Below are 16,541 nucleotides of genomic sequence, written 5' to 3'. Positions count from 1 at the left end.
TGCTCGTTCTGGGTGAGTGTGCTTTACACTCAATTTGGCTCTGTTTTATCCCTTAGCTCTAGAGTCGCCAGGTATCGTTAAGATACCGCCACAAGATTCAAGTTCAAACCAATAACTCAATGCACCAGTTAGTAAGTTCAAACAAGACACAGTTAACTGTTGTGTCCATTGTGCCTGGGAATCACCGTGAATCGCTTCATTAATACGCGCAGCTCGTTAGTTACAATTCTGTCGGGTTTCTGTAGCAGCTAGAATACAGGGGATTCTGCAGACTGCTTGGGCGCGATTCTCCGTGCTCACGAAAATTCGGAGAATAGTGGGCGGCGTAAATTTTTACGGACACGCTGGTCCGACGCCCTCCCGCTATTCTCCCCCCCCCCACCCCTGCCTCCCGACACGAATCGCTGCCCGCCGTTTTTTTACGGCGAGCAGCTATTCACCCCTGGCCGATGGGCCGATTTCCAAGGCCTTTACGGCCGTTTTTATGAACGTAAAACACACCTGGTCTGACCGTTCGTAAAAACGGCCGTAAAGTGCCGATCTGGGGAACCATGGCACCGATTGGCACGGCAGTACCACGGCCGTGCCAAGGGTGCCATGGGCCCGCGATCGGTGGGCACCGATCGCGGGCAGCGGGTACTTACCCCGCGCAATCTTTCTCCCTCCGCCGCCCCGATGGATCCATCCGCGGGGCTTCTGCGGGGCATAACGGCCCACGCATGCGCGGGTTTCACGCACAAGCGCGATGACATCATCCGCGCATAGGCGGGTTGGAGTCGTCCAATCCGCGCATGCGCATCTGACGTCACCTGACGCGTCAGCCGTTGCTAACTCTCGCTAGCGGGCTTAACGAAAATCGTTAAGCCCGCGATGCCGGAGTTCACGGCCGCGCGATGCTAGCCCCGACCGGGGAGCTGAATCGGTTCCCGGTCGGGGGGGCGGAGGCTGGCGTCAAACCCGCCCGTTTTTGACGCCAGCTTCCCGAGTTTTCGTGACTCGGGAGAATCGCGCCCCTTGTTTCTTTGCCAATGTCCATTTTACCCTGTAATCTTTGTGTTCTTCCATTTTGTGCGAGGAAGTGGCCAACCCAGGTGGCTACAGTACTTAGTCAACAAAGGAAGAAAAATTGCTATAAGTATCAGCCTAGACTCAATACCCCTCTGAGATATTTCCATGTCTCCATTTCTGGCCTCTTGCACATCCCAAATTTTAATCACTCCACCACTGGTTAGGTGGAAAAGTACCAAGCTCTAGAATTGCCTTCATTACAAATATACGGACAGCTACTGGACAAGGTCCGGACTCCACTGGACGAGACCAGACAAAAATGGGAGGACGAACTGGGGACAGAGATAGGATGGGGACTCTGGAGCGAAGCACTGAGCAGGGTGAGCTCCACCTCCTCCTGCGCAAGGCTAAGCCTAATACAGCTCAAAGTGGTGCACAGAGTGCTCCTGACCAGAACCCAAATGAGCAGGTTCTTCCCAGAGATGGAGTACAAACGTGAGCGGTGCCAGAGGGGCCCGGCCGACCACACCCACATGTTTTGGGCTTGCCCCAAGCTTGCTGGGTTCAGGGCAGCCTTCTCCGAGGCAATGTACAGGGTTGTGGGGGTGAGGGGTATCAGAGCAGCCAGAGTTACACATGGAGAAGGGGGCCAACGCCCTCGCTTTTGCTTCCCTAATCGCATGCCGGAGAATCCTGCTCGGCTGGCGATCGGCAGCACCACCCACAGCTGCAGACTGGCTCGCTGACCCCTCGGAATTTCTCCACCTGGAGAAGATTAAGTACGCCATCCGAGGGTCAGAGGACAGCTTCTTGGATAGTTGGGGGCAGTTTGTCGGGCTGTTCCAAAACCTGTTCGAGGTCAGCAACGAGGAGTGACCGAATAAGAATTTTTTAAAAACACACCAAGATAGATGAGGTACCGAAACACTGCGGAACCCGGAGGCGTGGGAGGGAGGCAGAAGGAAGGTGGGGAAACCACGAGAGATGAGGGGGGAGCTATTCCCCCCTTTTTTCTTTTTTTGTTCTCTCCACTCCATCCGGAAAATAAAAGAAAAGCACAGCCGAAGCCAAGTGGGGGGGTGGGGAGGGGGGTGCAACGGGGAAGGGGGAGGAACCATAGACCGATCTGGAAGGCAACAAAATGCACATAGGGGGCAAAAACCCCCAGCAGGGTCGGAGAATGGCCTGGGGCCACCTAAAATCCCGCCCCCATGGTGGCCTGGCCCGGGATCGGGGCCCCCCGCTCAGACTCCGGGCCAGTGCCCTGGCTGCACTATTTTCCTCCGCGGCCACCACGGCCTCCACCATGGCGGAAGCGGAAGAGAACCCCACATCGCGCATGCGCCGGCAGTGACGTCAGCGGACCGGCAAAAGCCTTTCGGCCAGCCCCGCTGCCGGGGGCGCCGGTTTTTTGCGCCGGTCTTCTGGTGGCAACCGCTCCGGCGCGGGGCTGGCCCCCAAAGGTGAGGAGAATTCCCCACCTTTGGGGAGGCGCGACCCCTGAGTGGTTGGCGCCACTCCCCTACTCCGGGATCCTCCGTCACGCCAGGTAGGGGAGAATGCCACCCAGGGTCAGTTAAACGAAGGACAAACTAAACCTCTCTGTATAAATTAGCGCGGGCGAGAAAAATGTGATGTGTATATATACAACTGCTTATAAATATGGGAAATGCCAATAAAAAGATTTATAAAAAGAAAAACAGTAAGAAGTCTTACACCACCATGTTAAAGTCCAACAGGTTTGTTTCAAACACGAGCTTTCGGAGCGCAGCTCCTTCCTCAGGTAAATCAGGTTCCTCTGTGCCTGCACATTCTTGAGAATAGTATTCCTTATTTTATATTATTTTTCCATGTTCTTCCTACCAAAATGAATCACCTCACACTTCCTTGCATTGAACTTCATTTGCCTTTTGACCACCTATTCTCCAACTTGGCTGTGTCCCATTGAAGTTCTACACTGCCCTCCTCACAGTTTATAATGCTTCCACGTTTTGTATCATCTGTAAACTTTGAAATTGTCCCCTGTGCTCCGAAAGCTCGTGTTTAAAACAAACCTGTTGGACTTTAACCTGGTGTTGTAAGACTTCTTACTGTGCTCACCCCAGTCCAACACCAGCATCTCCATATCAAAAAGAAAAAGAATTGCCTTCATTACCACGCCACCTTTTATCGCATTGAAGAAACTCATTAAAGCCAACCGCTCATCTGTTGTACTAGTTCCTTATGTAACTCAGTGTGAAATTTTGTTCGATTATTTCCTGTGAAGTGCTTTGGGACATTTTCCCACGTTCCAATCCCCTATATCAATACAATTTATTGTTGTTTCCTTAGTGCTTTGACCAATATTTAAATTACCACCCAACATCACTTAAACAGATGATCTGGCTCAATGGTTGTTCGTAGAACCTTGTGTGCGAATTAGTTGTCACATTTCTCCACATTACAACAGTGCCTGCACGTCAAAAGTGCTCAGTTGTCTGTAAAGTAGCTTGCGACTTAGGTAACTTATTTTTCTTTTGCTCCATCCCATTTTCCATGGTGTTCCATCGGAATTTCAGACGACTGAGTAGTTACGATACAGTGATTCATGTCTGCACCAACAAAATCATATTGTTGGCTTGGTGGCTCGTTTCCACAATTCACAGAGGCCACGTCAGCACCAGTAGCCACTCTTATTTTCTTTTTCTTTCGATTGCTCTCACCTCCTCCAGCGCTCTCTCTGGAATTCCAGATGAATTCAGTTTTTCACTGTGTGTGTTTCTGCTGCTTTTGTTTCCTATTACAGATGACAAGGAAAGGTAAGCAGTGGACAGGTTGCCTGATTACAGATAGCCACGGTACCTTTTAAGTAGCACAAGAGTGCAATTTAAGAAGCCAGTATCTGGAGCTGGAAATTGCTTTTGCGGGATGGATCTCTGTTCAGCACTTTTCCCCGCTCTCAAGATAGAGCTGAAATAATCAAATCTATTTGTACCTGTAGTTTGCTAGGATAATGAAGCTAAGATCAGCTTGCTTTGCTTTGTCAGCGCAAAGGCGAAGATTCAGGGACATGAATTATTACAAGTGCATAATCATGTACACATTATTTAGTTTCAATAACAGGATTATACATAAGAGATTGGTCCAAAAACTGCTGTGCTGTATATGTATTTTAATGTATATTATATATTATTTTAAAAGGCAAGAAAATGGTTTTGAGATGTTGAGGATATGGAACAGAACTTGATGTATTATTGAAAAATTAAATGACTAAAAGAGGATGGACATAAAAGCCGATGAGTTTTGCAGTACTGACAATCTTGTGGATTTATGTGACATGGTGGCTAATTTCATACTATCCTTATATTTAAAAAAAATGAGGATATGTTTGGGCCTACATTTTTCAATTCCATACGAGCAATAGATCTCGACTTTATTGACAACTGTTGTCCCCAATAGATTAGCAGCCAAAGCATTCAACTGTGCGGGCACTAGTAATTGAATTCACTCATTAAACTTCTTTGCTGCTCTCCTACCTTAACATGCTCCTTAAAATCTACATCTTCGCCCAAAAATCTGGTAACCTCTCCCAATGCATTGTTAGACTCCGTGTCAAATTCTAAAGCACCTCGGGAGGTTTTACGACATGTAACGGCAAATTGTTTTTGTTGTGTTAGACTTATGTCCCTGTGTGACATGTTGGAGAATTTTGGGCAATGCACTGGCATAGGCTTTTGATCTTTGAGCCATAACAATTTACTGCATGTAGACTTTCACATCGGGCATCTTGCTCCATAATTCAAAAGGTGAACTTCAATTCATGGGTATTCCAGCACAGATCAAACAGTTGATTTTAAAAGCAAAATCAGGAAGTCGATGTCTTAAGATGTTGTCAATATAGGTCCCCCTAAAAGCGTAGTATTGTTAATCTGCAAACAAAGGAGAAGCTGAGCAGCACTTAAAGCAAGCTGACAATGCCACTACTGAATCTGCACCAACATGTCAGAAGATGCCATCATACAAGTTTTATAATTGGGGTAGTAAATACAAGCAATACTTCTTCAGTTGTAAGCCTTGCAGTGTTAAATTGGTTGTCCATGGGAAGATCAATGCTCCCCACAAAAATGGATGGCACGGTGACACAGTTGTTAGTACTGCTGTCTCACAGCTCCAGGGACCCGGGTTCAATTCCGGCCTCGGGTGACTGTCTGTGTCATATTTGCCCTTTTTCCCCATGTCTGCGTGGGTTGCCTCCGGGTGCTCCGATTTCCTCCCACAGTCCAAAGTTGTGCAGGTTGGGTGGATTGGCCACGTTAAAAACATAAGAACTAGTAGCAGGAGTAGGCCATCTGGCCCTTTGAGCCTGCTCCGCCATTCAATTAGATCATGGCTGATCTTTTGTGGACTCAGCTCCACTTTCCTGCCTGAACACCGTAACGCTTTATTCCTTTATTCTTCAAAAAACTATTTATCTTTATCTTGAAAACATTTAATGAAGGATCCTCAACAGCTTCACTGGGCAAGGAATTCCATAGATTCACAAACAACCCATTGGGTGAAGAAGTTCCTCCTAAACTCAGTCCTAAATTTACTTCCCCTTATTTTGAGGCTATGCCCCCTAGTTCTGCTTTCTCCCGCCAGTGGAAACAACCTGCCCGCATCTATCCTATCTATTCCCTTCATAATTGTGTGTGTTTCTATACAATCCCCAAGCATTTTCTACACTCCATCGAGTACAGTTCCAGATTACTCAACCTCTCCTCGTAATCCAACCCCCTCAACTCTGGGATTAACCTAGTGAATCTCCTCTGCACACTCTCCAGCACCTATATATCCTTTCTCAGGTAAAGAGACCAAAACTGAACACAATACTCCAGGTGTGGCCTCACTAAATTGCCGCTTGGTGTCCAAAAAGGTTAGGTGGGGTTACTGGATTAAGGGGAAAGGGTGGAGACGTGGCCCTAAGTGGAGTGCTTTTTCTAAGGACAGATGCAGACTTGATGGGCTGAATGGCCTCCTTCTGCACTGCAGATTCTTTGATTACCTTGACAGCACAAATGGTCAGTTCTGACTGATATAAAATACCTTTATAAATCATGACAAAGAAAGTTTTTTTCTAAATTCAAAGGAAGGATATCTGACAGACCAGCTAGATCATATCCCACCAAGTTGTCTCCCCACCTTGAGTCATCTATCATCCCACTTCACTCTAGTACTGAAATGGGCAAATATTTGAACCCCTTAACATGTGTTGGTAAGCTTTTGAGGGGCCCCACACATAAAAAGCCCTATATTAACATCAACTACCATTAAACTGTGTTGAAGCCACTTCCGGGATTCCCAATGGTTGTTATGCCAGACGAGATCCAACAAGATCACGCGAGACGCCATGACCTGGATCCTGCTGTCAATGGGTGGGATTGGGACTTATGCTGTTCCTGAAATATATTAGTGATCGAAATCTTTGTACACAGGGGACAATTTCAAAGTTTACAGATGATACGAAACGTGGAAGCATTATAAACTGTGAGGAGGGCAGTGTAGAACTTCAATGGGACACAGCCAAGTCGGAGAATAGGTGGTCAAAAGGCAAATTAAGTTCAATGCAGGGAAGTGTGAGGTGATTCATTTTGGGAGGAAGAACATGTAAAAATAATATAAAATAAGGAATACTATTCTAAAGAATGTGCAGGCACAGAGGAACTTGGTTGTATAAGTGCATAAGCCATTTAAGGTGGCATGACAGGTAGACATAGCAGTGAACAAAACAAACAGCACCATAGGTTTTGTTAATGGGGTGTGGAGTACAAGAGCAAATAGGTTGTACTGAACTTGCAGGACACTAGTTAGACATGAGTTTCTCTGAATGCCTGCCTGTCTTGTTACTTCCTAAAAAGGGTATCAGATAATTATTTGAATAGAAACACTGTAAAGAGGTTACGGATAAAATGCAGGAGATGGCACAAATTCATAATGCTAATTTGGAAAGATGGTGCAGTAATGATTGGCTATAGCCTTCCACTGCACCAAAGGAAAACGCTCCTCCCTTCCAAAGGAGTATTACAATACAATCTTTACTTGCTATCCCTTCCTTGCCCCCCCCCCCCCCCCCCCCCCACCCACCCCCATCTCAAGTCTCTGACTTTATAAATTCTGATGGTCTCGAGGCTTGATAGCTCTTTGGAGGAATGGTAGTGGTAATCTAAATTATCTTCATTGGATTTGCTTCTTACACTCCAATGAGTTACGGTTCTCCGTGTTAACAACTCGTCTTCTTTTTTGGACACTGGATTTGACCCTTAGTTCTAAAAGGAATGTTCACTCTGTTCATTGTAAGAACAGAGAAAAAAGAAAAGTACAGCACAGGAACAGACCCTTTGGCCCTCTAAGCCTGTACCGATCATGATGCCCTAACTAAAAACAAAACCTTCTGCCCTTACTCGGTCTGCATCCCACTATTTCCTCCCTATTCACGTACCCATGCAGATGCCTCTTAAACGTTGCTCATGTGCCTGCTTCCACCATATCCTTTGGCAGTGCATTCCAGGCACCAGGTATTGTTCTATGATGTGTACCAGTGGACAATGGTCAGTTTCCAATGGGAATTTATGTAGTTGTGGAATTTGGAAATCCCCGTGACTAACCCTAGACACTCTTTTTCGATTTGGGCATACCTACACTCAGTGTCAGTTATTGATCTTGATACATAGACAATAGGAATCCAATTATCAAAACGGTCTTGTTGCAGTAAAACAGCAGCAATGCTATTTTTACTTGCATCAGTTGAAACTTTGGTTGGTTTTATAGGATCAAAGAATGATAAGCATGGAGTTTGTATCAATTGTTATTTCAAATCAGTCCATTCTGCAGTATGTTTGTCAGTCCAGATTAATTCTGTATTCTTTCTGATCAATTGACGTAGAGCAGTTGTTCTCGCGGATAGATTTGAAATGAACTTGAACTTTCATAGGAAGTTGACAAATCCAAGAAAGCGTAAGACAGCCTTCTTATCTTTGGGAATTTGCATTGCCTTAAAGCTTGCACTGTGTCTTGATCTGGTTTAATGCCTTCAGCCATTATGTTTTCACTTGGGAATTTTAAAGATGAGGCGGCAAACATGCGCTTGGCCTTGTTTAACTTTAAACCATGGTTGTCAATTCTCTTGAAAACCTCCTGAAGACGCTTGATATGCTCTTCAGGCGTTGTTGACCAGGCGATTATGTCGTCAACATAAACCCAAACACCTTCTATGTTCTTGGTCATCTGTTCCATTGTTCTGTGAAACAATTCGGAGGCAGATATGATACCAAAAGGCAGCCTATTGAAACAGTACCTTCCAAAAGGTGTGTTAAAAGTACAAAGATGTTTACTGGAGTCTTCTAACTGCATCTGCCAAAATCCTTGAGACGCATCAAGCTTGATAACTATTTTAGCATTTGCCATCTCAGCAGTGATATCTTCTTTCTTTGGTATTGGTTAATGCTCTCTCTTGATACTTTTATTGAGATCTTTTGGGTCCGTCCAGATTCTTATTTCACCTGTAGGTTTCTTTACACAGACTAGGGAGCTTACCCAGTGAATAGGTTGAGTAACCTTAGAGATTATTCCTTGAGTTTGAAGTCTTGACAATTCAGCTTTCAGTCGATCTTTAAGGGGAGCAGGAACACGTCTAGGTGGATGGATGACCGATTTGGCATCCTTTTCCAGTTGGATTTTGTACTGAAAAGGTAACGTGCCCATACCTTGAAAAACATATGGGTATTGTTGTAAGAGTTGCTGAACATCATCATTGAGTGCACTTGATTGACAGGTATTGATGAAGATTCTCTGTATGAGTTTCAAATCTTTGCAAGCTTGTGCCCAAGTAATGATGAACGAGTATCACTGACAATCTCGAACCTTACTTGTTGTTGAATGTCTCTGTTTGTGACACTCAGGAGCAGGATCCATGTGAAAAAATGGGGTTGCCATTGTAATCATGCAATGAACATTCTGGAGAAATCATATCATATTGACTCTTGATCTTGGACAGGTCCTTGGAATTTAAAAGATTCGCCGAGGCACCGGTATCCAATTTAAAAGTGATTGGAATTGTGTTAAGATACACAGTAGTCATCCACTCATTGCTTACTATGTTAACTTTTTGTTCTTCCGTTGCTTGAAGATTTTTCTCATAGTCTCGATGAGGTAACTTCATTGTTTTAAGATGTCCCTTGTTTGCTTGTCAATCATGCTTGATGGACGAATCAACTACACTAATGAAGAAAGTATTTTCTAATGAGAAAATATCACCATCTTCCGTGAAATCTTCTTGAGTGTTGATTTCTTCTGTTTTGTCCACAGCTCGTACTTTGTGATACTTTTTGTGTGTAGGAGGAATGTATGTAGCAGTTGATTGACGCTATGAATTAAACATCGTTTGCCAAAAGCTGGACAATTCTCCTTTAAGTGGGCATTACCACATCTGTGACACGTAATTACATTGTTGTCATGACGTAATTGTGATAAAATTATTCACAAATTCACCAGTTTTTTTAATTCTCCGATGAAATTTCAGTCATTGTAAAATCTCATTTGTCTGCATTTTACAATGTTCATCAAACTTTGCTATCACTTGATCAAATTTAGTTTTATCCTCACCACCACTAAAATTAAATGAGTTGAATATTTTGATTGCTTGCTGTCCTGTAAGGGATAGAAATAACGTGATTCTTCTAGCTTCTGGTGCTGCACTTAAATCACTAGCTTCTAGGTAAAGTTGAAATTGCTGCTTGAACAACCTCCAATTCAAATTTAAATTACCAGTGGTTTTTAGATGTCTTGGTGCTTGAACTTGGTCCATTGATAGGTTGTTTGCGTCAAAGTTTTCAACGTTATGGGGCGCGATTCTCCGCCCCCCACTCCGGGTGGGAGAATAGCGGGAGGGCCTCCCGACATTTTTTACGCCCTCCCGCTATTCTCCCCCCCCCCCCACGCCTGGCCCACGCCACGAATCGCCGCTCGCCATTTTTTACGGCGAGCGGCGATTAGCCGAGGCCAATGGGCCGAGCGGCCGGGCCTTCACGCCAATTTCAACATGGCAGCAAACACACCTGCTCACTGCCATCGTGAAACGGGCACCAGATGCCTGTTTGGGGCATCTGGGGGTTCGATTGGCACGGCCATACCACGGCCATGCCAAGGGGGGCATAGGCCCGCGATCGGCGGGCACGATCGTGGGCCGTGCGTCTGTAACGGACGTACTCTTTTCCCTCCGCCGCCCCGCAAGATCAAGCCGCCACGTCTTGCGGGGCGGCTAAGGGAAAAGACGCCAAATGCGCATGCGCATTTGCGTTGTCCAACCTGCGCATGCGCGGCTGACGTCATCGGCCGTGTCAGCCGGCGTGACGCTTGACGTGCAGCCTTGGCGACCGTCGTCAAGGCCGCGCCGCCGTGATGCACGGGGCCGTGCTCCTAGCCCCGCCCGGGGGGAAAATCGTCCCCGGAAGTGGGCGTGAAGGCTGCCGTGGGTCACGGCCTGTCCCACGGCAGCCTTTACGATTCTCCGCATTTGCGGAGAATCTCGCCCATGATCTTTGTTAGTCTTTTTAAAAAGATTTAAAACTCGCTGGTACCATTTTATATTTTAAATAATGACTTAACTAAAATATATGTATTATTCTTGAATCCACCAGGATGATAAAATGACCAATAGTCTTCTTGTTGAAAGATGAACTATTTAATGAGCAATAAAATAATACATTCTGAGTCCTTTTACTCAATACTAAACCCACAAATAAATAAAGTACAATATAGATAACTATACACTATTATAACAAACTAGTTCTAACTTCTCTGACTCTAGCTATTCTATGTCTTGCTTGTTCACTGTTCTGGATCATCTGCATCATCAGACTTAGAAAAGGCGGGAATCCAGTTTTTATAGTATCTGACTGTGAGACATCTCGTGTTGAAATGACTACTACGTTTACATACATTGATCATGTATATTGATATCTAAATATCACTACAATTTCCTTATCCAAAATGTGTCTGACTCATAATTTTCTGCCCATAGCTGTCTTTTTTTTCTTGTTGTTGCAGCTTTAAATGCCGTTACCAATTTAAGGCTGCCTATGCAATAATTGTCTGGCTGTCTGCAGCTGTAGGTTTCTTTCTCTTAGTTCCCTGCTATTTTCTGATTTTGGCAGGGTCCTTGGCGATCAGCCGCTTCATTTTATTTAAAGTTTACTGAACTCTTAAACGTTATTTTTGAAACAACGGTTTATTTTTGATTTCTTCAGTTCTGCTCCGCAGGTTTTCTAACTGCCCTACACTGTGAGCATTTCAGCGTCAGCAGATCTTTTTTTAAAGTTACAAGCTGTTAACTCTGCAGTACTTTTCTCCTCTGTACATGAAGCCAGGGACCCAACTGAAAAAGAGACCAAGGGCACGATTCTCCGACCCCCACGCCGGGTGGGAGAATCACGGGAGTGCCGGGCGAATCATGCCACGCCGCCCTGGCACCCCCACGGGATTCTCCCACCCCCCTCCCAAAATGGGGTGTCGTGTTTTGCGACAGGCCGCTCGGACAATCGCCGCTCGCCATTTCTAACGGCGACCGGCGATTCTCCAGCCCGGATGGGCCGAGTGGCCTGCCGAACCCAACCGTTTCATGCCGGCGCCAACCACACCTGGTCGTGCCGGCGTGAACATCGCGCGACCGCAGCATGTGGGGCCTGTGGAGGGCGGAGGGATGATCGAGCACCACGGCCGTGCTCAGGACGTGTCTGGCCCTGCGATCAGTGCCCACCAATCGTCGGGCCGGCGTCTCTAAAAGACGGACTCTTTTCCCTCGCTGCCCCACAAGATCAAGCCGCCATGTCTTGGGGGGCAGCGGAGGGGAAGACGGCAACAGCGCATGCGCGGGTTGGCGCTGGCCAACCTGCACATGCGCAGCTGACGTCACTTAGGCGCCGCCGGCCGCGTCATTCCGGGCACGCCGCTTTGACGTAAGCATCAAGGCACCGCCGCTCCTAGCCCCCTGGGGGGGGGGGGGGGGGGGGAGAATAGGGGGCGAGGAGCGGCCTCCGACACCGGAGTGAAACACTCCGGGTTTCATTCCGGCATCGGCTATTTGTCTCCCTTTGGTAGAATTTCACCCCAAGCATTTCAAATCTTTCTCCCCCTCCCCACCTTGCCTCCGAACTATCCGATACTCGACAACCTAAAAATTGAGGCTGGGCAGGAAACGCCCTTCAGTGGCCATTTCTCCTGAATTGTGGGAGAAACAGTGTACCCCCCCCCCCACCCATACACACACTCAGAGGCCCTGCCCACCCCACTATAAAATTGCTTCCAGATCGGATCAGTGTGAGTTCCCGGAGGGAATCCTATCCATGCAGCATCCCGCTCCACTCACATTAAAACCCACCGGGGGTTGGGGAGCGGTGGGAGTGTAAAGCTCAGGTTCCTGTTACATCACTATTGCTGATCATCATATTGTGCAATGGTGTCAGCTGTGGTGTCAGCTTATGAGAACTTGAGACTTGTATGTTTAAGTATGAACAATTTGTTATTAATCTTTAATTCTATACAGATCCCAGTTAATGTCACGTATGATGCTGTTTCTCCCATGCAAGGTAGTTCTAGAATGTTCTCTCTGAGTCTATTACCATGTGACTCTATACATCATACTGCAGGCAGAGCAATTCTCCAGTCCCACATTAACGCTTGCTCTGCTGAGCGTCTTTTCATTATAATGGTATGCAGGCACCTACAACATCGCACAACATAGAATATATATATTTCCTACCATCTGCTGTTTGTAGACTGACTCAAGTCATGGGACCAATACATCACATCGTGTTGAGATGATAGTGATTGACAGCAGTTTTAAGATATTGCTCCTTCAAACAGTCACATGCTGCTGTCAATGAGAAATGCTAACAGTCAGTAAAAACAAGAATTTAGGCCTTTGAAAAAGGTAATTTGCCCAAAAGAGCATCCCTTTTCTATGGTAAGTGGCATCTTCTCAACATACCTGATTACAAATATGCATAGAAGTACTTTGAAACCAATTCATGCTGTCCACCGCAATGTTCTTTTGGACTGACTTATTCCACAGCTTTGGGGTAAATAGCCAAACTTGCTTTGGTTAACCAGTGTCCATTGAATACAAATCAGTATCCAGAGAATGGTGGGGTACAGTTTTGATGTCCGATCTATTGAGTTTCAATTCAGAAAACCCTCTTTCAGTGGAAACAAGGTGGCTTCCAAGAGGGAATGGGGGGAAGTGAAGGTTAGATTTGCTGTCCAGTCACCTTTGCATGTTTCTGCGTGGATTGTGCAAATAAAAGCATAATTGCTGGAGACCCGGAAGCTGGTTACATGTTTCCCTCATCACTGCGCATCTAAACCAATGGAAATATGCCAGCCTTTCACGTTAAAAAAAGGGAAAAATAAAAAAAAATCTCCATTTAAAATAAAAGGCTGTGATTTTCTAAAGTTGCAAGTCAAGCTTGTCGGTTTCCAGATCCAACTGATGAAATGCTCTGCAGAGAACTTTGATTCCATTCCTGCTGGGACTGTGGAAATATAATTTCCAAAATGCAGCCAATCATTTTTGAATAACAGATTGTAAAGTTAGGTTTGCTTGATTACCTTCAGACATCAATGAGAAATTTTAATTTTATATTGGAGACCTTATCCGTAGTTAATCATCTCACTAAGGAGTATAAATAAATTAGAGAAACTCCATCAGAGTGAAAACTGTGGGCTATTGGAAGGAGCATGCCCAAGAGGGTCATATGGCATTTTTCATTACTTACTAATATCAGTTGCTGCATAGTTTGATTTTGGACCAGAATATCAGCTTCAGAATTAATTTAGTACAAATAAACCACTTCTATTTAGGCAAGCATGGTATCATTTTCATTAGTTGTGCTGCAAGCTCTTTCTGCCTCCCAATATTTTTTTAAAATTGGTTTTAAAATCCTATCACTATGCACCCCACCTGCAGCCCTTACACTGTCCCCAAATAAGTGATTTGCCAGGTAAACAGGGCCCCAGCCTCTATCAAGAAACATGCTAGGCTTCCAGTGGGTCAACTGAGGAAAGACTTAATTACTCAGTTTTGATGTCTTCCACTATCTAAAAGCCTGGGGCTTGAATGGCTCATTGGTAGTGCGCCTGCGTCTGAGCCAGAAGACCTGGGTAGTCCTATTTTGAGACGGTTGACCATGGAAGGGTCACTCACATGAAAATGAAATGAAATGGAAATCACTTATTGTCACAAGTAGGCTTCAATGAAGTTACTGTGAAAAGCCCCTAGTTGCCACATTCTGGCGCCTGTTCAGGGAGGCTGGTATGGGAATTGAACCGTGCTGCTGGCCTGCCTTGGTCTGCTTTAAAAGCCAGCAATTTAGCCCAGTGTGCTAAACATGTCGCATGGCAAGTTGTGAATCAGCCTGTAAAATCCTCCCAACACACTTTCAACTTTCCCCAAGAGAGAAAAGAGTGTGAAGGTGCACACAACAAAGAAACAAACCCCAAAATAAGTAAAATACTGTGGATGTTGGAATCTGAAACAAGAACAGAGGACAATGGAAAAACACATCAGGCCTGGCAGCTTCTGTCAGGAGAGAAAGCGGAGTTAATTCTTCGTGTCCTTTGTCAGCTCTGATGAAGAGCCAAAAGGACTCAAAATGTTAATTCTGCTTTCTCTCAAAACAGATGGTGCCAAACAAGCCCCAAATCCTGGTACAGATTATGGACGCATCATGAAATGTGAACATTTGAACTCCCTATATCAGGTTTGAAGTCACGCTGCTTGTGAAGGAGAGCAGAGAACAATAGAAGGAGATGGCTTATGTAGCACCTGCATTGCAGCCTAATGGCCCATCACGGCAAAGTAAATGGCCTGCCTCACTATTGATTATTAAACTTTCTAAATCCAGTGGACTTAACATCATGAAACATTCAGGGTGTTGTCATAAAACTTGCCCTCTGACAATTCTGTTAACAGCATAGGAACAAACCATATAAAACTTGACCTGAGGCAAGGAAGAGAAATTATTCCATAGTCATTCCTGTTCTATCATTTGGAGGGTTGCCCATGCATGGATAGTCAGGCAGCTCCTCAGGCAAGTGCATAATCAGATTTTAAAATCCCTCTATCAACTTTCATGCTCCCATTTACTTTTCTGCCACAAACACTGTGGTGAATGCTACACTCAATATTTATTTTTTGTTCATCATTTTACTTATCCCTTTCCATAAACGAATGGTGATACGCTAATCATTATTAATTGTTCCAGCCTCTTAAGTGGACACAATATTTAAAATTGCTGGGCAGAACTGTCAAAGTGGTGTTCACGGCAAAAATTGAAATCAAACTGTTGACCTTCAACAAACTCAGCATTACTTATAGTCCGGTCAAGTGTCCCTAATCCAGGTACACAGTCACGTACACATTCCAGGAGAGACCAAGTGGCATACTTATTTGGGAAATTTTGAACATTTTACAGTAAACATTTTAGAAAAGGTTAACCTTGAAGTATGTTAATTCTATAATCATAGATTTTAAAACTTGGATAGTGTCGTTTTGGTTTTATTTGTATTCACCTTTCCATGAATATTTCTATCCACAATATTACGAGTCATGAAGTCCATTGATCTTTGAGTCCCTGAGTGCTAAATTAGAAGTTTGGGTAGATTGTATCATTTAAGGTGCAGCACTTTCCCAAACTTGTTAAATTTGTTCCTGCCCAGTAACAAAGGTTACTTGCCTAAAGCACCCTTTAGCGTTTTGATAGGTCCCCAGATCATGGATGCTGTCAGACCTGCTGAGATTGTCCAGCACTTTCTGTTTTTGTTTACCAGAGAATTAATCTGAGCCCCTAGATTACCAATCCATTTACTTTATCACAGGAACATCTCCCAACAAACCTCCACTTCATATGGGCAGCACTGTGGCGCAGGTGGTTAGCATGGTTGCCTCACGGCGCCGAGGTCCCAGGTTCAATTTCGGCTCTGGGTCACTGTCTGTGTGGAGTTTCCACAATCTCCCCATGTTTGACTGGGTTTTACCCCCACGACCCAAAAGATGTGCAGGGTAGGTGGATTGGTCACGCTAAATTGCCCCTTAATTGGAAAACATGAATTGGATACTCCAAATTTATTTAGGGCAGCATGGTAGCCCAAGTGTATAGCACTGTGGATTCACAGCGCCAGGGTCCCAGGTTTGATTCCCTGCTGGATCACTGTCTGTGTGGAGTCTGCACGTTCTCCCCGTGTCTGCGTGGGTTTTCTCCGGCTGCTCTGGTTTCCTCCGACAGTCCAAAGACATGCAGGTTAGGTGGATTGGCCAAGCTAAATTGCCCTTAGTGTCCAAAAAGGTTAGGAGAGGTTATGGAGATACGGGGATAGGGTGGAAGTGAGGGCTTAAGTGGGTCGGTGCAGACTCGATGGGCTGAATGGCCTCCTTCTGCACTGTATGTTCTATGTTCATAAACATACAAACTCTTTGAGGCTCGCACTGCCAGTTCTGTCTCCAGCTCCTCTTTGACAATGCC

General features: G+C 45.3%; 1 protein-coding gene across 17 annotated transcripts in view; it reads left to right on the top strand.

Annotated features, from left to right (window-relative positions):
* LOC119965371 (teneurin-2-like) overlaps positions 1 to 16,541 on the top strand; it is a 3,273,255-nt gene that overhangs the window by 1,406,184 nt on the left and 1,850,530 nt on the right. The gene's annotated exons all lie outside the window — the stretch shown is intronic.

This window comes from Scyliorhinus canicula, chromosome 4, assembly GCF_902713615.1.
Source record: "Scyliorhinus canicula chromosome 4, sScyCan1.1, whole genome shotgun sequence".
Lineage (NCBI taxonomy): Eukaryota > Metazoa > Chordata > Chondrichthyes > Carcharhiniformes > Scyliorhinidae > Scyliorhinus > Scyliorhinus canicula.
The sequence above is the reverse complement of the archived record's forward strand: the minus strand, read 5'-3'. Positions and strand labels throughout refer to the sequence as shown.